At 46.2% G+C, this 23,424-nt stretch overlaps 1 protein-coding gene across 1 annotated transcript in view; it reads right to left on the bottom strand.

Moving 5' to 3' along the window:
* Maml2 (mastermind like transcriptional coactivator 2) overlaps positions 1-23,424 on the bottom strand; it is a 330,933-nt gene that overhangs the window by 175,558 nt on the left and 131,951 nt on the right. The window lies entirely within an intron of this gene.

Here is a 23,424-nt window from a genome sequence, read left to right as displayed (position 1 = left end):
CCTGGTCTCAGTTATCTAGCCTGGTCTCAGTTATCTAGCCTGGTCTCAGTTATCTAGCCTGGTCTCAGTTATCTAGCCTGGTCTCAGTTATCTAGTCTGGTCTCAGACAATAACCACATTTGGGTCTAAAACTAAGACCAATGTCTTTGAGAAGCAAGGTTGTGAGCCTTCCTTTAGAATAATAGTCAGCAAGAGATGAGATGCCAACGCAGAGAAAGTGCTGGAATATCTTATGTCGGCTGAAAATCTACAGCAGAAGGAAAATTAGAGTTGCTGCAAGTAAGTGACAGGGTGCATTTTTTCTACAAGGCCAGGACAGCAGAACCTATTCCACAGTCTCTTCTCAGAGTGTGACTTGGTCGTTTCTCTGTCTAAAGTGTTCAAGACTGCATTCTCTCTCCTCAGAGCCACAGCCGTTGCTGTCTCTGACAATGGAAGAGAGTGCACAGGATGTGTGTGACACCCAAGACTGCTACAGACAGGATACAGCGGCCAGCTGACAGCTACTGTGAAGGTCCCAGGCAACACCAACAGGTGGGAGTGAGTGTCTTCAGATGGCTGTAGCTCCCAAACTTCCACACTGTGCCGGAAGTCAGGTAGAGCCAGCTCTCACACACAGTCTGCCTAAACTATGGGAAATAAATAAATAAATAAATAAATAAATAAATAAATAAATGCTGTCATTGTTTTAAGGCATGTATGTTGAAATAAATAATGTGAGCTTACTACACCTGTAACCTGGGGCCTCTGCCAGAGCAGAGCTTTCTTACCTGCTGAGCTGTCCGAGCTGTCTTTCCAGACCTGCAGGAGTGTTCATTACACTCATTTTCTCAAGATTCTCGTTTCTCTATGCACCTTATTTTTTGATTTAGAGAAACAGAATCTGAGATCTGCCTTGGCTACCTGTCTGTTTATTTAATGCCTGTTCAAAAAGCTTTGTTAAGTGTGATGGTCTATATACAACAGAATAAACCAGCTCTGTGAAATTCTGCAAGTTCCTTGTCCAAGCCTTGTTCACTTAACAGATGCCTGTGGAAGGCCTGCTGTGTGTCATGCGTGTGTATCTCCACTAGGTTTCCTTCCTCACAAACTCATCTCCTTTGGCTGACACCCTTTCCTCTTTGTAAAATCAAACCCCAAAGCAGAGCTTCACCACTATGAGTTGGTTGCAGTCAGCTAATGTTTCGAAGCACAAACCGTAGCCAGTGTTCTCCCGTACAGCATTTCCTTCCATACTCCTCAGGACTCTGTTAAGCAAATGCGGTTACTATCCCTTGATAGACAACGCTCAAGGTCAAGTCACTAAGTAGCCTGTCTAAGGCCAGAGTGAGGGAGGGGCCGGCTCTGGTGACAATCAAGTTTGCTATCCAAGCCCCCATCCCGCTTCCCCGGCTAGCTTCTCTTGATGGAGAAGGAATGCGTTTTCAGTCCTTGAACCGTCTGCTAGACAAACATTTTAAAACTCGCCTAGTTATGCTGCAGAAATACAAAACTGGAGACTTTGGCTGTCATGAGTCTTCTAGAGATGCTCTGTATTAAAACATCTGCTTCCGTTTTCAGGCGCTGACCTTTGTACGAATGGGTTTTATGTCTCACAGTTATTTTAGGGCTGGAGAAAAATCAACCAGAAAGAGAATTCAGTTCGTCCTTCTCATATAAGCTCACATTCTGAAGACTTTTTCTGCTCATGCCATGTCCCTGTCATGTGGCCTGCAACACCAGTACTCATGCTGGATGTCCAGTACGTATCTCAGACATTGGCCTAAATCTGTAGGTCTGCTCTAGAACCAACCACAGAAAAGCAGCTTCAAATGTCTAAATGGCTTTGGGGGTTTGCATGGGGGCATAGATGAGCAGACGTGGGCCATGCACTTGCTTATCCAGACAGTGCTACAGCTTGACACTGGGCCAGGCCTAGCAAGACCCTAAGGAGCAGCATTAGGGAGACAGCCACACACAGTGGGAAAGTGTATAATTTCCAGGGGGCAAGGGGCATTAGAAAGAGTCATAGCTCCCATATTTGTCCAATAATAATTCTAGGACTACAAAGCAAACAAACCAAAAAGTCCCAAAAACTTACCCCCCCCCCCCGCCAAAAAAAAGAAATTTTTCTAGGATTTTCTTTTGGCACCAAATCATTTGAGAAAGGTTGGTGATTACTGCCTTTCCTGACCAAAAATGAACTGTCCTGAGAAAAATTACGAAGAACAGAAATATGCTTCAGTGGGAAGAAGCACTTCTGTGTCAGTCTGATGATCTGAGCTCCATCCTACAGCTCACAGGGGAGAATAAACAGCAAAAAGTTGGTCTTCGTCCTCTACACGCATGACTTGGGGTGCATTCCCCCCACCCCAGATCATACACACATAGACAATCCCCTCACCACACAGACACACACACACACACCACACACAAACACCATACACAGACACTCACACACATACACACATACCACACACAGACATGCACATACACACCACACACAGACAACACATACCACACAAACACACATATACACACCACACACAGATACACAAACACAAAATAAAAAATCATTTGAAGTGAAAAAGAAAGGAAATTTAAGACTTAACCTTGATCCCACATCCTTATCTCTATTTTTGGACCACTGGTACCCAGAATTTTACCTAGTGAAGATTCTTTGTGTCTGATTTAATGAATACCAGGAGGTGAGGTATGTGAGAGATGAGAGGTGAAAGGTGAGAGGTGGGAGGTGGGAGGTGAGAGGTGAGAGGTGGTTTACAAACTTAGGCCGCTCTCAGGGAAACGGCCTTTTCTGATAGGTACAAAGCCCAAGGAAGGGCTGCCTCCCTTCATCTCTTGGGGACTTCAGAAACAATGGACTTGGAAATAGTGGGGCAAGGGGGCAGTGAAGAGTTAAAGCCAGAGTGTTGTCACGTGGGCAAGCCTCTGCGCCCTGGCCAGGTGTCCCGCTGCAGGCTTCTCGAAGCTGCGCAGCTTGTTTCCAATCTGTTTATGCAGGTGCTTGCAGAGGAGGGCGCTGTTCTGTGCGGAGGCTCCCTACAGACATGCCCAAACTCAAAGTGGCTGCCAAGGAGTTTGCTGCTGGCTGGCAGGCAGCGTGTCCAAGTCAGCCACCCAGGTTTCCCTCCTGTCTCTAGTACTGGCTTGAGGTAAAAATCAACACATGAGCTGCAGGTGCGCTGCCCTGGTGTCACCTGGGAGATGGTGAGAGATGCAGGGACGCAAGTTCCGCCCATACCTACTGACGGAGAAGCAGGCTTAAACGGGGCTTCCGGGTGGTTTCCCTGCTCGTACTCCATGGCCCTCCAACTCGAAGGCGCATATATGCCTGGAGTTGTTTCCCTGCTTTCTGTGCCCATCGGCCTACTCTTCTTGTCCCTTTGTTGAAGTTTTTCTTGGTCTTAATAGCTACCTCATGTTTCATTGTGCTCTCGCACTAAGGTAGAGTTTAAGTGCAATCTCATTGCACTGTGCCCAGATACCCCAGCGCGGGCATCCCCTGCAAGAACTTCAGAGATGAGAATCTTGGCTCCTCCCCAGATCTATGTGATCAGAATCTACATTCCAGCAGGCCTACTGGTCGTGCGTGCAGCATGGTTTGAGCAGCGCAGATATGCCAGACACACAAACTCCTCCTTTCTGAGAGATCGAGTTTGCTTTTCTTCCTTTAATAAGCGGCAGTAGATATGTGCACCAGAGAAAATGATACAATACAGCATAATTAGGGTTTCTCCTAAATGAATTATGTATTAGCTTTTATAAATTGCCTGTCAAATTGCTGGAGAACCAGGGCCCGTTTTGGGGTCCCTAGAAAGAAGAGATACACAAAACTGGATTAGAAAAGGGGCTGGAAACAGAGAAAGGAGCTGATGGGATGAGGGCTGTTTCACAGATGCTAGCTGCCATGCTAAGTAGGTCAGATGTGTCTCCTACCAGTCATGAATCCATTGTAAGGACGGCCATTCTCCTCCTCTGACAGTGGAGGAGTGCACACAGAGAGCTTGGAGTCACTTACTTAAGGTCACACAGTTGCTGGGTGTCAGTGGCAATTGGAAGCCACAGTGCCTGGCTTCAGACTTGACTGCTGCAAGGCTGGGAGTCACAAACACCACAGGCTTGATACCGTATGATAAACACTGCCAGACTCAAACTGGATGCCCTGAATTCAAAACTGTGGCTCAGACAATGGGAAAGATACAGCCAGAGGCCTTCCTGTGCACAGCTGGAGTCTGTGACTTTAGCGGATCTTAGGCACCTCCTATGGTCTCAGTGAGCCTGATGCCCTTGCACACTCACGGCCTGCCTTCTCTCCCCTGCACACTCACGGCCTGTCTTCTCTTCCTTTCTGGGTAAGTGTGACAGCCCGAGAGAACATACCAAATGTGGCATATAGCAGTTGGTTAATAAAAGCCACTGTTGCTTCACTTATATTAGTCAAATATAGATTCCAGGTTGGTGTTTTTTTTTTTTTTTATGGCTCTTGAATGAACCCATTGGCTCTACCCATGTAGCATTGACTTAATGTGTCATAGATGTTTCAAAAATATTTGCAAGTGAATGAGGGAATGAACAAAGGAACAGGGAGATATACACACATATCTATGTTTAAGGAATCACTGAGAAGCCAGTTCCAGGTTGCCTGGAAAGTATGCACTGTAACTCCCCAATTTCATAAGGCTGTTAATTACGTTGCTCAGTCTCTTTCTCCTGTGTGTGTGTGTGTATGTTTGTGTAGTTACACACATGTCATGTTGTCCATGGAGGTCAGAGGACAGCTTGAACGAGGCAGCTCTCTCCTACTTGGTGAGTCCCGGGATTGATTTCATGTCTTCAGTCTTGGCAGCAAGCTCCTTTCCCCACTAAGCCATCTCCTGGACCTAAGAACTTTCAGAGAGTAGTGTTTTGTACAGGAGCGGCTCCTGCCTTCTTGGTTTCGGTGGCTCCCTCAGGCTGTGGAGTGAGGCTTATCTTGACTGCAGCACGGTTTGCGTGCTGAACTTGACAAGTCTTGCCCCGCCTCCACCCTTCTCCCAGTGGCCTACATGCTGAGGAGGTCTTTCCCTTCCCTCGGGGTGTGACTTTAAAGTGCTGTTTTATTGACTCATAATTAAGAACTTCTGATGGGAAAACCAGTCAGCAGGCACAAATGGCCTGATGGCCTGGGAGCCAGGAGTGTCCCACCAGCAAAAGTTGGGGCGTTATTCTTCTTATGGCAAGCGCAGTGGACAGGGTTGAAGAGCCTTTGCTGAGAAGACGTTCTCAGAAATACGAAAGCCTTTACATAAGCTTTCTCCTCTTTTTGAGGAAGTCAACTCTTTTTTTCCCTTATCTCTCTAACTCGCAGTGAAAACGTGAGTGAACGGCTCTACAACTGGATGGTTGCAGGAACGAGTGAAGTCATGAGTGGGAGGGAGCTGACAATGGAAATTTGGTGGCAAACACTGCGTGGGTAGAAAGGAAAAGCACATGTGAACGGTCTTAAGAGGAAGCGCAGAGGGAAGGGTTACGCGGCCGCCCTCTGCAAGGGCTGCTCTGAGCAGCACGGTGAGGTCTGCCTGTGTTTAACATTAAAACACCCACTAAACCAACACGAGAGGGTTTCAAACGCCCGAAGACCCCCGACGAGAAACAATTACTACTCTTTTAACTGAGCAAACATTCTTGGAATTCGGTCACATCCTATTAGCGGAGATAGATTCCGGTTCAGTGCTGGGCACGGGATGTTTTCCACATCTGGTTCCACTCATGGAAATGAGCTCCCAGACACCATTATTCTCCTGACATATCTGGTTTAACACGCGAGGTGATGTCCTCTTGCCGCCCTGCGGTAAGGTTTGACGAGAGATTGGTAATGCATATAAAGTGGTTTTCCATTGTCCGATTAAAGTGTTTAATCCAGTCTTCTTGTTGAGTTAGATTTTTTATTTTTAAAGCAGAATGAGTAGCCATTTTACATATCACAAGTTTTAGGGCTTATAATCTGCCACCAGTGTTTTTACTTGCCATGAGTTACTCCTGAGAGAAAACAGACTTTTCAAAGCTCATTGAAAATGGATGTTTCTAATTCTCCATAGAAATCATAACTGAGCTTGGACATTATTGTGAGGTGGACAAGAGAGAGAAGTAGTGCTTTCTCCCTGTGACTAATTTAGGATAATTGAACATCTACAGCTTTGAAATTGGGACTCGACTGTGGGCATGTGGTGATACGTCCCCATCCTCAGACAGATCTACTAATTCCTGTCCTGTCTCACATGGGCATCCTACGGACACAGCATGTCAGCTTCGTGACTTGCTGTCCTCTTTGGCTACCCTGCTTCTGCTGTTTAGGGTGCCACATATCTGTGCAGTGCCCCACATCTGTGGGAATCATATTCTTCATTCAGAAATGAACCCACCACAGGGGAGAGAGATTGAAAAAACTGGACTCAGGGTCTTTATATTCTTATTCAGCTGGCTCCATTTGTTTTCATTGTTAGTATTTAAAATATGAAAGACGATAGAAAGGCCTTTTCTACTGGAGGTCAGCAAGCTGGGTGATGAATGACAAAGGCTAACGCTACAAGTTACAAGAGGTGTAAGAAATAAAAGCCATTTAACTCTTATTTTTGTCCTCTCTTCTTGCAAAGAAATGACCTCCCGCTGGAAATTTGCTAAAAGGAAATAAGGAAACATGAATGCATTTTTCATGTGTGTGTGCACGTGCATGTGTGTGTGCCCACCAATGGATGAACACACTGGGCAGACGCTGGCATTGAGTCCTTCTCTACCATCCTTCATGTTATTATCATCATCGTTATTTGAGTTAGAGACGCTTTCCTGGGTCTGGATCTTTCATCTTTAGCTAGCGTGGCTGGGCAGTAAGGGATCCCTCTGTCTCAGCCTCTCAGGGCTGGGAATGCGGCTTTGTGCCTAGCTTTCACACAGGTGCTAGATCCGAACTCAGGTCCTCGAGCTTTCCTGCAAGCACTTGACTAGATGGCTTATCTCCTCAGTCATCCATGAAGCTATTTTAGTGGGACACTCGTGTTGAACATCCATTCGCTCACTGATGAATCAAAGGCTGAGATATACAAGACTTTGATCTCGTATGTGATGGAGGGAGGGGGATAGGGAGGGAAGAAAGACAAGCTCGTACCAGTCACAAATCTGGCATTACTTCACAAAGCTACTCAACAGCCCCTAAATAGACTCTGCTCCTGAGAAAACTTAATGAACTTGTCTGAGGCTAGACCATGACTATAGAAAACAGTGAACTTCAAAATCCAGATCTGTCTGATCACTGTATCCATGATCTGGACGTTTGCTTAGATGGATTTTTCGTGAGTTAGACATCTAGAGTCATTAACAGAAACATGGCAGCCCCTAGGCCTTATGTCAGAGTTGGTCTCTTCCACATCTTACAAAATAATTTATATTGATGACTTTGTTAAAAAATATAAAAGCAGGCTTAATAAATTCATCATTGATATGGAACTAGGATCAGTTTCCTGTGGAGAAACTGAGTCAGAATCAAAATGATCTCATTAAGCTGGAACCTTGAGCCAGCCATAAATTGATGGCATGCACTTGTTAAGTCCCTGTACCTGGACATCAGATATCAGCTGCGCACACTATGAGCCAGAGGAGGAAAACAGTCTAGAGGGGCATGAGATGTGAGTGGATTGAAGCGGACTCAACAAATCAATACTGTGGTGAAGGCTTGTTCTGAAAGAGACGATAGTGTACCCCAATGTCAATATCAAGCCCAGGCAATTGTATGCAGCTGCCAAAACAGCTGGTGTTATCTCACAGTTCATTTACATGCATAACCCATCTACTATGTTCTTGTCAAGCTGTGCAGGCAACTTACTATTTGGATTTATGTGCTCTCTTCCACGGGCTGTGGAGGGTGTGCCTCCATTCATGGGAGGGAACCAGAGTTGTCACAGTGTAGGATAAAAAGCCTTAGATCAGGAGTGAGCATCACGGGGCCACAGATTCCCTAAAAGCACAAAGATCTCTACGGTGCTCCCAATGGTAAGACTATATGGTGTGAGAGGAGTGGGGGCTGAGGATGGAACAAGCTGTGATTTATAATCATATCCCTGGCCTTCCACCCAGAGCCTTGCTGGCATCGCTGAGCTGTGCAGAGAACACTGCTTTCAAACGATCAGCAAGGCTTCTCTGTTGGAAGAGCACTCCAACTACATTTAGCCTTCAAGTTACTTGGAAGCAGAGAAAGGCGCTGTATGAAGGGCAGGTGGGTCACCACCCCGGGATGGCCTTTGCTAGGGATGTGAGCCAACACTCATCAACAGCAACTGGACATTGCCTGATGACCATATGTCACGAAGTCCCAACTGGCTGGCTTCACACGGGCCACCTGATTCTGCCTTTGTGCACATCCAAATCAAGTTATTTTAAAATCGAAATTCTGGTGGAGCATGTGCCTTAGACTAATTTACAAGGACGCGAACTCCAGGAATCACATTTAATGTGCACCAGCAATGCTCAGGTGAGTGTTTCCAGAACTGCTTTATTCATTCTCCGTCTCTTCCCATCTCTCGTAGATTAAAACAATCTTGGGAGAATGGAGTTTGTGGGGGCATTGTGCTTCCCCAGCTAGAAGACATTGTCAAATCTGGTCATGCCACAGTATTCACTTGGCAGAGAACCATGTTAAAGGCATGCTGAAAGATCGCTTTGTGAGCTATCCTATTTGTATAACACCTTCAGTGACAGAAACAAGAAGAGCGAGCAAGAAAATAGCCAACCCTTTATTTTCAGAACCATGTGCAAAACTGCAATGCATTCCGTAATCTCAAATTAGACAGCCTCTCTTGTAGCAAAACAGAAATTTCTTATTTATTTATTTATTAAAACTAGAAATTTCTGTCTGAAGAACAAGATTCCTTTTTTATTCCTGCACTTTTTGTCTTATTGTTTAGGAGATGGAGGACACAGGTTTGGCTTTTACTAGCTGCTCTTCTCATTTTCAATGCCTGTGTGTATGCTTCACCTTAGGAAACAGAAGCAAAGAGCAGACAGACTCCGTGTGTGTGTGTGTGTGTGTGTGTGTGTGTGTGTGTGTGTGTGTGTATGTGTGTGCAGGCGTGTGAGTGAATGAGCAAGTGAGCACACATGCACACGTGTAAGTGCATCTGTGTGTGAATGCCGGTAGAGACCAGAAGAAGACGTCAAGTGTCACCCCCATTTCTTCCTCTCCTTATTTCTTAAGACAGGAGTTTACCAATTCAGCAGGACTCACTGACTGGTCAGTGAGTTCCAGGAATCCTCCTGCCTCCCCTCCCTCCTAAGCATGGTTTTCTCACATGATGTACCCTTTTACAAGGGTACAGGGCTCCGCAGTCAGGACCTCATGCTGGTACTGCAGGCACTTCAGCAACGGAGACATCCACCTCCTCCCCTCTTTGCATCTTTCTAACTCTGTCTAGGACACACAGGGGTGAGAAACTCGACAGGGTGTACTCAGGCTTCTTGTATTCTGTACCCTGTTTTGTTTTTAGTTTTTAAATTTTCATTCTTGTTTGTTTGTTTGGAGCGCAGGGACAAATATAGGCTCTTCTAAAGATGATAAACAATATAGAACTGGCTTCAAAATAATCAACAAACGTAGCAGGAGAAATGACAGACAGGCAGGGAGTCTGCACTAGCTGCCCAGTGCGAGCTGGAGTGGACCCATGTAGATGCTGGATGGGAGGCTGGGGGTCAGTGTGTGGGCATTTAACTAGGCCAGCTGTGTTGTTTTATCAATGACTTGGTTTAATCCAAGCATGAGAACGTGAGTTCTGTACCCAGAACTGTGTTTTTAAAAGGCTGGGCTCACTGACTCCTGCTTGTAATTCTAGAGCTCAGGAGAGAGGAGGACCCCAGGGCTTGGGACCAGCCAGTGTAGTCAAATAGGCAAGTTCACATTCAAGAGAGACCCTGCTTCAAATCATAAGGCAGGGAGAGGTTGAAGAAGGCGCACTGAATCCATGTGCACACATATGCAGGTGCCCCATCTCGTGTGCGCGCACACACACACACATCACCGCCACCACGTCTGTATCTGCGCAGGTCAAAGTGAAGGTGAGTTGTCAGGACTCCACTGGATGACCTGAGAAGAGAGAGTGTAAGGGGCTCGGCCGTCCTCTGGCTCTCCCCTGCTTCTACCCCAACAACCGCTTTTACGTGTCACCCTGTGATGGCATCCAGTAAACCATCTCAAGGCACAGTCGTGCACAGCAAGGGGAGGGGACTTGGCCTGATGAAAGTCTTCTGTGCTCTTTCCTTGACGACCAGAGCTGGGCAGGATAAGAATCTAGAAACAAAACCTCCCCCAATCACGCCACGCTTTGAAATGTTGCTTTCAGAATGCTGTTCACAGAAATGAAGTGTGTCCTTTCTGTATTAGCCAAAGGCAGAAGCACTAAGTGTGAATGAAATTTCCCGGGGAGAGGTGCTGTGGGGACCGAGTTGCTCGGCTCCTTTCCCACCTTGTTCTCAGGAAGGAAGCACTGACTATCTTCCCAGGTTCAGCTCATCCCCCTGCCTTCTGTCTCTCCTTTTCTTGACATTGAGAGCCACGGTGACAAAGGGGCAGGGCAAGTTCAGACTCACTCGGCAAAGGACTAAAGTTTTCTAGTCACCATGACGCTGTGGCATATGTACTTGGAAAACATTCCAACACTCAGACCTGGGCGAGTTATTCATTTCTTCCTGCATGCTGCTGCACAGCCAATGAAATCAGGAAAGCTACAGGATTTCAGCAGTGTAGGCATTCAAACCCAGCTGCAGACCCAGCTCTTCTGACACCTTTGCTCTTGATGCCATGGTTCTTCCTACTGACCCGACTTCTGCTAGAACCACACAGCGTGTACCCAAACAAGAAAGGAAGGACAGCGCTTCTTGCTGGGGACATGGAGTTCAGGGCCCAGCACTTCACAAGACCCTAGACCGAAGTTCCTTGAACTAAAGAAAATACAGAAGGAGAGTGTCTCTGCAAAGTAGGCCCTAAGTTTGCCTGTGGGTTTCTAACTCTGCTCTGGGATGCAGAAACCGTGTCCAGTTTGGCGCTGCTGGAGTGGGCAATCCCATCAGCAGGAGTGAGCTGTCAGCGCGGTCCTGTGGCTTCGCTGCTTCGGTTCCCAGCATGGACTTTCTGTGCCTTCCAGGGTCTGCTTCCCCAAGGAAACATTGGCTAATCATTCCTTCCAGACTCCCAGGCAGAAATCAGAATAAAAAGCAAGATGTAGTTTGTTAAGAGACAAATGAAAGTGGACAGAAGGCACGTTGAGCAATCACTCAGGGCCTAGGCATAGCACAGAGCCGTCTGCCCTGCCCAGTTCCAAGAGACTCAGCAAAAGAAAAGGTCAGACTTGGACTTGCCCAGTTGGTTTCAAAATTATATTTTGATTACTGATCTATAAATGTAACAAAAGCTACATGCTCTACCATCTTTCTCTGCCTGGAGTACAATAGGTCACAAAGAGTTAATGTTCTCTCTCTCCCTTAATCCCCAAAGTGAATAGGTTAAAGATTAATTGCACCAGTGGGTTTGTTCAGAGAGCTGTACTGATGCTGTTGTATGGGTCAGGAGAACCCAGCCCTTCTGATCATCTAGACCTTTAAAATGTACTGTTCACACTACACACCTACAATAGAGAAACAGGCTGAGCACTGAAAAAATGAATTAAAAATAAGAGCAATAAATATAAGCAAAGCATGACATAGTTAATACACCATACATGCAATCACACTGCATGCTTTTTGAGAGGAAAATGGAGGTTAGTGTTGGTGTGTTTTCCCGTGCACTTCGGAAAATAAAGACTTCAGGTTGTTTCCTTGGGTGACTTTCATTTTAGCAAAGTTTCCTCATTTCCAATCAACTGGATAACAAGGGAGCAAGGGTGGACGAGAGGACTGAATGAGAGGGAGTCTAAGAAGGGCAGATGGGAGGGTTGGATGAGAGCAGAGGCCGAGAGGGGAGGCCAGCCCCCACCATGTACATCTTGGAGGCCAAAGCTGCGCTCAGGCAGATTCTGTTCCCTCTGCCCCCAGTTCACTTTGAGTTCTCAAGAACAGATAATAAAAACCAAACAGGATTTATGTCTAGGGACACATTAGCAGTAATGTATATACCAAGAAGCCTCTTGCTTTGACATAACTAATTTTGAATAATACAGAGTAAATCTGGGTCAATTTATGTAGCCATAAATTCAGTCTGAGCAACCCTGGCCTCTGTTAGCATAGCGAGCATTGCAGCTCTACCCATCACACGTTTTGACTGTTTGGGGCTCTGGAGCAATTCCTGTCAAGGAGGGAAGTCCAGACCTCAGTCCTGGCATTGCATAATGAGCATAGAGTGATGGACAGCGATTGTTCTCCAGCCTTACACTCTGCCTTCCATGGCTCCCTCTCACCTCTATTAGCTGATGTTTGATCATCCTTTAAAATACCAACATATTCCCTCATCAGTTAAAAGCCTTGTCCTGGGAGTGTGCCCGCCCCTGCGTGCAGGAGCTTCTTGTCTGGCTGGATGGGAAGATCATTAGGTAAGCAACCAGGCCACTTCTGTGAGGAAGGCCTGTGAGGTGTCACAAGGGTCTGTCTCCTGGAGGTTAGGACCAAACACCTCAGAGAAGACTCAAGGGCAGGTGCTAGTTCATAATGGATAAGGAAGAGAACATTCAGGAAAGCTCCACAAGGAACTTGACACATTTGAGAAATTGGGACTTCTGTCTGGAGCTGGAGGGAGCAGACCCTACATTACAGGAGGCGATGGATGAAAGAAACAGCAAGGTCAGAACCAGGAATGCTTGCTACACAGCTTCCCATTGTGTTGCGGGAGCTCCTTCAGCCAATAGTAAATATTGAAGCAGCAGCAGAAGGAGCTCCCACAACACCACTGACACCACTGACCCCTGTTTCAAGGGCAGCTTCCTCCCCTTCGAGAGGCTCCCTGGAGCTCTCCTGAGGCTGTGGTGGAAGGGGGAGCAGTGGAACCCTTTTTCTACCACTGGGAACCCCTCGTGGAGTTCTTCAAACACTTCCCATGCTCTAGGGCAGGTCGACATTTCCAGCAAGATGTTGGTGATGCTCTTACCTGCTCCTCATGTGACAAGGCCCATTTTTACCAACGCTGGGACACATAGACACCCACAATCTTTATGACCTAGATTTTCGGACTCGCACCTCTGTTCTTTATAGAGTTCCTGAACAGAAGCCCATGTCCTAAGCGTGCTGTGAGGAGCCCGAGGAGATGTGTGTCACTTCCGGCAGCGAGACCAGAAGCTTATCTTGCAAGTGGGAAGGACTGGCACCATTCCCGAAGCCGGAACATTATCCATGAGTCAGAGCAACTCTGACTTTTGGCTGGTCACAAATTTCCCTCAAATAAAGCTACATCTCCTATCATCCCCTGCAATGAGGGGGACCATGTGGCTAAGATCTATAAGGAAGCGCTCTGCATAACTTCCGGAAAGGTCCTTAAGGAAGAGGGGCATAGCCCTGCTTAGGGTGCTGATTCCCACATGTGCCTGACTAAGTCTCTAGCTGTATCTTGTACCACATTACAGGAGCCACATGACCACATGGAGGAAAAGACACGGGTCCCTGACAGTGTCATGTCTCTGCCTTCTTGATCTTGGTACTTTCTGTGGAAGGGAAAATCAGCCTTTGTCATTTGACCTACTTCTGCTTCTCGGTTCCTATTGTCAGATACTTTTACACATGCACACACACATACACATATACACACACGTGTGTGCACACACATGCATACCCCCCCCAGAGATGCCTTTTAGCCTCTTCCTTCTTCTGGTACTATCAAGCACACCCCTGTGAAATGCTTTGTTTGAAATCTACACAGAAAGACTCAGTTCAAGAAATGAGTGAGTTGGGCCCCGTTCCTCAAGAGCTTGGCCCTGTCTGCAGCCCACACAGCAGATCCTTCGGGCTGTGTACCTATGAACCAGGGTGACAAAGCTGAAAACTTCCTGTTCATGGTGTCGCTTTGTTCTGAGGAAATGTGAGGGGAAACCGGACTGTGGTGACTGTCGTTCCAGGAACTTGTCAGTCCGTATGTTCGAGATCCTACTGCCTCCTCTTATTCTGATTTCCCCCACAGAAGCCCCGTATCTGGCTTCCCCAAGGCACACAATCTTTCTAATCCACTCTGCTTAGTCCAACAGGTTTCTGGTTGATTCACATGAATCCACATCAGGGGCAAACGGTGGCACATTAACAGGCAGGACGCCAAAACCACACTTTCTATAGAAGATGAATAAGAGAACGAAAACAAAAGTCCCTCTGTGTTTCACCAATTGGGACTAATGCCAAAAGGAAGACCAACCATTTTATTAAGTGGGGCTCACCCAGTTCTGAAGCAAAGGAACTCGCTCACTAAGACGCTAACGTCACTGAAAGTTACCTTTGGAGGATGAAGAGAAAGGGCGGATGGGTAGGAGTGAGTGGGGGGAGAGGAAAGCAAGGACAGGGCACTCGAGCGGAGAGTACCAGTTATGATCTCAAGGCAGACAGATGAAATGTTAGTTACAATGGAACGTAAACACGGCTCCTTGGTGACTGTCGGCAGTAAGTCTTTCTCATACTCTCATTAGTACACTCACTGGTCTAGACAAGGGCAACTTCGCTGTGGCCAAGGCCCAGCTGAGATCTGCACAGCCCTAACGACATGGATAAGCCTCTCCTGAGATTCCAGGCTCATTTCTGGAGTAAGATCTCACTGTGAGCACAACCCCCCCAACTAGTGACTCCCCAAGTTCATTCTTTGTCATCTGCTTCTCCATGAGAATTGGAGGCAATCCCTCTTGGGATTTATCCTGCAGTTAAGTGTAAAACAAGTACAAAAGCTCCCACAGTTGGTAGATGCCAGGTCTGAAAATCTCATTGCAGAGAGATGTCCTCAGTTGGTGACCCCTCAGGACAGTCACCCTGAAACTTAATAGTTTTGCTCAGGTATTAGCTGTAAGTCCCTCTGCCATCTCCTCCTGTGGCATGTGAGGTACTTCTGTGCTTTTTTCCTACCACATGTGCAGGGTACATGAAGGGAGGGGGAGGAAGCAGGAAACCAAAACAGTTCTGTGGATCCGACTGGAAAACAGCATTTCCCAGAAGACAAAACACCAGTGAACCAAACCATCAGAGGGCAATGGCTCCTTACTCACATGGCATGGCCAAAGAAGTGGCCACGGGGGTGGGAGTATGGTGATTGTCTTAAATTATATATGACAGAAACAGCCAAGATAATTAATTGTACTTCTGAGCTTGTTTGGTTTTATAATTTGAACACAAAATTACATATGGTTACAATAACATTTATTTTTTGTTTTACAGAAAGATTAGGGTCTAGAAAAAATGGTTTAGTCAGTAAAGTCCTTATTGAAGAAGTGGGGGACCTGAGTTCAGATGGTTCCTAACACGCATGCGGTCCTACATGACTTTAGTCCAGTGCCTGAGAGCCAGGGTCAGGCAGTGTGGACGAACCAGTAAGCACCAGGTTCAGAGAGAGACTCTGTCTCAGAAAAACAAAACAAAAAGTAGAAAGCAGCTGAAGCCATACAATCACAGCCTCCACGTCCAGATACAAACACATGTGCACACTGTCCTCCCCGAGGGCTGATTTTTTTCTTTTCTCTTCTATTTTTTTAAACAGGAAAATAAGATAAAACCTCATTTGTCACATAAAATCTGAGGTACAATGGAGTGGATTTTCATGGGCTAATTCTATAAAGAAATGGTTTAATTTGCTGCATCTAACTTTTTTGTCAGAAACATTTGATGCTATTGCATGGATCTATGAGACATCCCTACCATAGAAACTTGATTCTTGTAATGAGAAATAGATGTGTGTGTGTGTGTCAGGAAACGAGAGAGGGGAGAAGAAGAGAAGAGATTTAATGGCCTACAGGGATGTGTCTCTGATTATGACATCTTTCTGTGTTATAAGCTCCAGGTCTAGAAAAGATTAGGAAACAATTACTCAAAATTTGGAATTTTATTCAGTATTTTTTAAACTCTGAGAGTGTAAAGGTTACTCTGTAAGAAAGGTCCACTTCACAAATGTATTTGTAGTTAAACAATTAAAAGTATTTGTGAATAAATCAAATGCCTTTGAATATAAAATTTTGTATTGATCAAGTGAAGAAACACGGACCATTAACAAAAGAATCTGGAAAATTGTTAGATGCAGTCACAACACCAGGAAAGAAGAGAAGCAGAAGACTGTCTTCTGCCACTGCAGGTGAGCTACAAAAAGCTATGTAAGAAAGTTCTTTTTCTTTTTAATATCATCAAGTAAAAGCAGAAGGGCACAACACAGCCAACATTTTCTTAGGAAAGTACTCATTCCATCAATAAAGTTCTTCAAAGTGTAAAAGAGAATGGCCTATGAAGGTAGACTGCCTTTGTCCAGTGTCCAGAAGGACATGCCTTCTCCAAACAGATATCCGACAGAGAACTTGGAACCCAGTAGAAATTCAACAGATATTCATGAAAGAATGAGCCTGCCTTCCTGAGTGTTCCATTCATCAGGTTCTCCCAGAAGGCTCAGGAGAGGCTTCACTGTGTTTTAGGAACTCGGGGTTCAGCAGTGTGACTCCATGGTGCTTACACATTTATAGCAAAGACCTGAATTAACGGTTAATGGTCACTAGAGGAGGGACATTTCAATGATTCCTTACACAGTCTCACCATGACTCGACTGGACAACAGTCATTTCACTCCCTGCTGGCTCTGGACAAGTATGTTGCCACTTCTAGCAGATCAGACAAAAAATGTGGAAGACGTTCACCATCAGACAGCTCCATGCTTTTTAGGCTGCATTTATAGCTCATCAGTACCTAGATTTTATTTTCTTAGATTTCAATCAGCCTACAAACTCTACAAGCACTACAGTAAGAAAAAGATGGAAGAGGAGAAAGCAAACCCCTCTGCAGGAGGGAGATCAGTATTCAATCATTCTAACTACAAAGGGCCAAAAGAGAAACAGAAACAGCCACAAATAGTTCACAAATGCCCACGTGGTGCAGCCACTGGTGCTTTTGTAATGTAGCACTGGGAGGCGAATTGACAATGGTTAGCCCACGCAGGGCTGGATTTGTTGAATTGTCTACCAAAAGATTCAGCCTGGTCATTGTCCACAATGTGAGTGAAAAATACATTTTAGATGGAAATTGTTTCCCACTTGTGCTGTGCTCATTAGTATTCCGGCAGGAAGTAGATGTCATACTCAAATTTGCATAATTCGTGGAGCAGTTAATGACTTACTATCCAGGTATAGGGGGATCTTGGGATTTGGGGCTAATGCCAGACAGTCACCACCTTTAGGCCTGCAGGACTGGGATAGAAGTGGGGGTGGGACACTGAGGAAGAGATGGCGTTGTACAAGAAGGGTTCAAGGGGTTCAGGGGTCCTCTAGATAGGGAAGATGAGAATGTGCACAGGGTGGAAGGACAGTGGAAGGGACATATGTGCCACCCACCAAGTCAACAAACACCAGGCCAGGTGTTTCCTATGTCCCGAGTACCTACTGGGTGAGCCTGGGCCTACTAGGGATGGCAAAGGAGGACCAGATCAAGTGCTCCCCACAAATTGTCGGGAGACACAAGTGCTAATAGAGTAAGCAAGACACTGTGCTTCAGACACCACGTGCAACAGATGTGTGAGAACGTGTACCCATAACAAGAGGAGCGGGGAGCCCTTCTGAAAGGGGCATTATTAAGAAATCATTGTTATATTCACCATAATAAAGAAGGCACTGGATTTGGGGCAGGCAATTCTCTTGATGGATTTACACAGATAAAAGCATATGCATTAATAGATTTGGCAAAGACTTCACATCCTTTGCATATTTCTTCCTAAACCACAATTCATATCAGAAGTGGTTCATTGAGTAACTCTGATCTGAACAGAGAGAGAGAGAGAGAGAGAGAGAGAGAGAGAGAGAGAGAGAGAGAGAGAGAGAGAGAGAGAGAGAGAGAGAGAGAGAGAGAGAGGAAACCCAGGTCTACTGGCACTGGCCAGAGCACACTTCAGAGGTTGTGCATGTTCTACAGTAATTGCAGCTGTACTTACATTTATTTATGTGTATGTATGAGCACCTACATGTGTGGATGTGTGCAGGTGCATACAGTGCCATGGTGGCCAGAAGAGGGCGCTGCATGCCATGGATCTGGAGTTCCTATACCTGATCTGGGTGCCAGGAACTGAACTGGTTTCTCTGAAAGAACAGCGAGGACTCTTAGTCCCTGAGCCATCTCTCCAGCCCGCACGTCATCTTTTAGTCTTTTGTTCTTCTCCCATCAATTCGAGGACAGCCCCCAAGCAGCACCATGCAGTTCTGTCGCCGTAGGAGCTCAGATCCTGGTGCACGTTCCTTAGCAGGAAATTTCGGTGACACGAGTTTCTCTTTGCTGTCTGTGCATTTCTGGAGTGATTCCCTTTCCTAGAGTGTGTGAATTTAACAGTACTAGAACAATGTGATGGGATGCAAAGCCATCTGGTCGCCATGTAACCGAATGTTCTGATCTGCTCCCTCTTTGGAAATTGTTTCAGCAACCTACCTGGTGCCATCCACTCTTCTGTTACAACCACCAGAGACCTCCTCTGCAGGGGCTTCCCCTGCTCCACTGAATCCAGTCTGTGACTGGATCCTTAGGGCCCACGCCCTAGCCTCTAAATGACACGGGTTCACTTCAGATTCCCAAAGGTTTGGGCACTCTGCTCCCAGTCACTGAGTAGGATGGAGTAAACTTTATGCAGTGTATTTGGGGAAGCCTACGGAAGATGAAACTGTCCCCTTTACACACGGAGACTGGGCCCTTAACACACTCAGGATGAGCCCTTTACACACTCAGGGTGAGCCCTTTACACACACAAACTGGGCCCTTTACACACTCGGGCTGGGCCCTTTACACACTCAGGGTGAGCCCTTTACACGTTCAGGCTGGGTTCCATTGAGTACGGCCAATTTTAATTGATGAATACGAGGTACCCCTGCACCAGGCTGGGAAGGGGACCCCTCCAAACTCAAGATCCAAGTGTGCTGGAGTGATCTAGCTGATACGTGGGCAGGATCTCACTGGCCAATGGCTCTTACAACAGACCACACATCTCGGCTTTTGCTGTTCTCCTTTAGGGGCGGATGGGTCAGAACATGTATAACCAGAATCCTCTTCTCTCTCAAAGGTCAAACATGTGTTTTCCTCCAGTTTCCCACCTCCAGTGTTAGTTACTTCTATGTAAAGATCTACCCTGACCCCACAATTCTGACTTAGAGCACAGAGAGCTGATGTCAAGGTGTTTGTCCTTGGAAGAGAAGGGATAGATGCACTTGCGTCTCACACTTGAGTACAATGTGCACTTTGCCCATGAAACCTCACTAGCAGACTTCTGTGCACTTTCAGGAAACTCAGGTCTACCCACACACCCAAAAAGAAATGGGAGCCTTTGCTTACACCAACCTAAGTATGAACTTTCTGCTTGTACATGCTGTCTTGATTTCTGTTTTTGATGGAAGTAGTTTTCTTTGCTGAGCCGATTTAGCTAAAAAGGTCTTTATAATACGAACTTTCTTAATCTTTTCAAAACGACTTTGTGATCATAGAAAACCTGCTTGGTTTGCACACCCAGTAATAAAAGCTTCTTTAGAGGGGGAAGAAGGTAAGTGTGAAGATAGATTGTGAGTTTTGTTGGGAAGTTGTCTCTGTGGGAGGCTGAAGAGGCCAGAAGAAAGGCACCAGGAGAGCAGCAGCAAGCGCTTCCCACTGCACTCTCTGGCCACAAAGTCAGAAGGTTTTTAGTGCGTTCTTTTCTTCTTGCCCGCAAAATCCACACACAAAGGCGAAAAGATAAGAAACTACAAGACAACTTGGGAGTGGAGTTGGGGGCAACTCTGCAAATCCGAAATATTATTTATCAAATACTTGGAGGAAATTCTGGTGGAAAATCATGAGGAATCAAATGGTTTTCAATGAATCTTTTGAAAAATACTCATTTTTTTTTTAAATAAAAGAAAGACAAAACTGATACGGACCGTGAAGTGTTAGGTGGATCCTAGGAAGGGAGGTGAAAGTGTCACCAGCCTCCCGGAAGCCATAGTGAATCTGAATCATGGCTGTCTTTCAAGGTGATTGAGGGAAGTAGGGGGATCAGGACCAGGACCCCTTCGATTTCATGAGCAGTTTCACCCTGCCCTCTATGGAAGGCAGTGTTCTCGTGAGGCCATGCCAGCTGGAGGCTCCCTTGGATCTGGGCCTGGAAATCTGCGACTTTGGGGTACATGCTCTGAACAGAGCTTTCTGCTCTTTTCTTGTTCTGTCGCATGACAGTGAGCTTCAAAGGTGCCGTTTCTATTATTTCCAAGCCTGTCTTTTAAACCCCTTAAAGGTTTATAAACCAGATAGCTCGATGTGATGGGTAAAACTGCAGTTTAGAAGTCAGGTAGAGCTGGTGGTCTGCCCAGCAAGCTTGAGCACCTAAATGTGGACCCTCAGCATCCACGTGCAAGTCCAAGTGTGGCAGAGGGTGCCTGCCAGTCAGCTCTGTGGGCAGAGGTGGGAGAGCAGCCGTCCAGTCAGATCCTAAACTGCAGGGCCAGGGAGAGACTACTTGGAAAAATACATGTGGAGATGCAGGAAAGACACCAAAACTGACCTCTGGCCTCTACACGGACACATGCTCACACACGAGTGCACATGTCATATGCACATAAACACACTAATAAGCATTTACCACATGCACACCTCACATTACACACGCTGCATACACACACTATATACCACACACACACTATACACACACACACATACACACACACCGTACCACACCTTATACACAATCCACACACAACACATTACACACACACATCACACTGCATCCAAACACACACACACCCCTCACACCACACACATTGCATACACAATGCTATACACCACATCCACACACCACATATGCACAGACACACCATACATGCACACACTATACACATATACATACCTTCTGCACAACACACACACCACATCACACACACACCGCATTGAACACACACACATACATACACCACACTGCACACAAACACACACACACACTATCACACCACATACACACATGCACATACCATAATACTACAAACATTATATCACACATACACCATACCACACATACGTATATATACATATCACACACATCACACCATATATACCATATCTCACACAGACACTACCACCACACACCATGCACATGACACACACACTCAAACCACCACCACACCACACAAATATCACACACACCCCTCATGCAAACCACACAAGCACATACACAAATACACATAACTACCACACACCATGCATACCACACAAATAAAAACCATCATCACTGCATGCACATGAAGCATAACACACACAAACCACTACCATACCACACAGACACATACCATGCACTCCACACCACAAACACCATACACACACACCACACAAACCCACAACTCACCCCCAACCCCACCTCACACCTCCCCACCCCCACACTCCCACATCTACACACACACACACACACACACATACACACTCACACTCGGGTACTGTCAGTCTTTGGTTCTGGTGGTTTGTGGTTTATGCTCACAATCCTGCCAATTGGTTGATAAACTGCGGTCACTGCAACGCTATGACTTATCATTAGTGAGAAGTAAAGGCAGCTTTTGAATACTATGGTAGCAGCCAATTGCTCCCCGTTTATCTGCACTGCCTGTTCCTGGGCCTACTGTGGGGGAAGTTGTATTGCTGCTTGCAGGGGATGCACAGGCCTGGCTGCTCTGCCGGCTGCTCACTCCTCCAGGCGTCAGCGTCCTTAAGAGCAGGGCTCAGAGCCACCGTGCACAGCGCTGTTAGACTCTGCCCCTTGACAGTGCCCAGGCGAGCATGTATGTAGCTGTGAGCAGATTGTGGACAGCACAAGGCGTCATCACATGAAGAAGGCACGTTCAAGGACTAAAGGTAGGTGTCCTGGCTTGCGTAAACATATACGGTCATCTCTAAGACGCGTCTCTGTTACAGAGCCAACAAAGGACATTTTTTTAAGCCCTCATTTCCTCTCAGGAAATGGTGTATGTTCAGAAAGGAAGCTGCCTTCCTGTTTTCTCCATACTGACACTCTCGAAAGGCTGTTCTAACTTCCAAACTGAGCCCTCCACCAGAACAGCATGGCTCAGAATATGGTCACAGTTCTCACTGCAGTAATTAGAAACTAAAGATCTAATTTTCCCAACTCATAGAGGTATGCTTGCCTAGTGTGCTTCACCCTCTGCCAATCTGTGTACCCAGTAGGACGCTGCACCCGTGGGCTGGGGTCAGTCTGCCTTTCTTTGCAAAATCCATCAACTCCCAGTTCCCCAATTACAAAGCCACTTGACAGGGCACATGTTTCTTATTACTTCAGTGTTTTGTGATACAAACCCAATGTGTCTTGCACCCAAGAATGAAATATAATTCAGGAATATTTGGTGCTTTCTGCTCCAAGGGTTTAACGCTGACTTACCGGCCTAGTAAGAAAGGAACGTTTGGAAACAAGTCTTCCCTGTTTGAGAGGTTTGCGGTGAAGCCCTTGTTTCTATTTCACCTGGAGACACTTGAGGCCAGAGACGTCAAAGCGGAAACCCCAGGCAGAGCTGCACTGGACAGCAACTCAGATGAGTAAACTGTGAAAAAGGGAAATTACCAGCTGCTCCCTGGACTTTTTGTCTGTGTCGTACTCTGTACACCACAAAATGTCAATTATCCATAAGTCAAAGTGTTGTGGAATATTTAGCCATTTAAAGATATATTACACTTGTCTATGCTGTGAAACATTACTTTAACAACCTTGTAAATGTGTGTTACATTTGTTTATGCTGCATTCTTGTTTAATTATGAAAAGATGTGTTGCTGTTTCACCTTGCCTGCCTAAGGCACCTGATTGGCCTAATAAAAAGCTGAATGGCCAATAGCTAGGCAGAAGAGGGATAGGTGTGGCTGGTGAGCAGAGAGGAAAAGTTGGAGGAGAAATCTAGGCTCAAGAAGAAAGGAGGAGAGAGCGAGGGTGAAAGAGAGGGACAAGGCTGGGACTGGAAGCCAGGCAGCCTCCGGCTAGACACAGAAGCAGGGAAAGCAAGACTATGGAAGGAAGAAAGCTAAAAAGCCCCAAAGTAAAATGTAGATGAAGAGAAACAGGTTAGGTTAAAAGAGCTCACCAGAAACAAGTATAAGCTACGCCTAACATTCATAACTAATAAGTCTCTGTGTCATGATTTGGGAGCTAATTGGTGACCCAAAAGAAAACACCTTTTAAAGTGTGATTCAGAGCCGGGCGGTGGTGGCGCACGCCTTTAATCCCAGCACTCGGGAGGCAGAGGCAGGCAGATCTCTGTGAGTTCGAGGCCAGCCG

The sequence above is a fragment of the Microtus ochrogaster genome, chromosome 5 (genome assembly GCF_000317375.1).
Source record: "Microtus ochrogaster isolate Prairie Vole_2 chromosome 5, MicOch1.0, whole genome shotgun sequence".
NCBI lineage: Eukaryota > Metazoa > Chordata > Mammalia > Rodentia > Cricetidae > Microtus > Microtus ochrogaster.
This window is presented reverse-complemented; position numbering and strand designations above follow the sequence as displayed.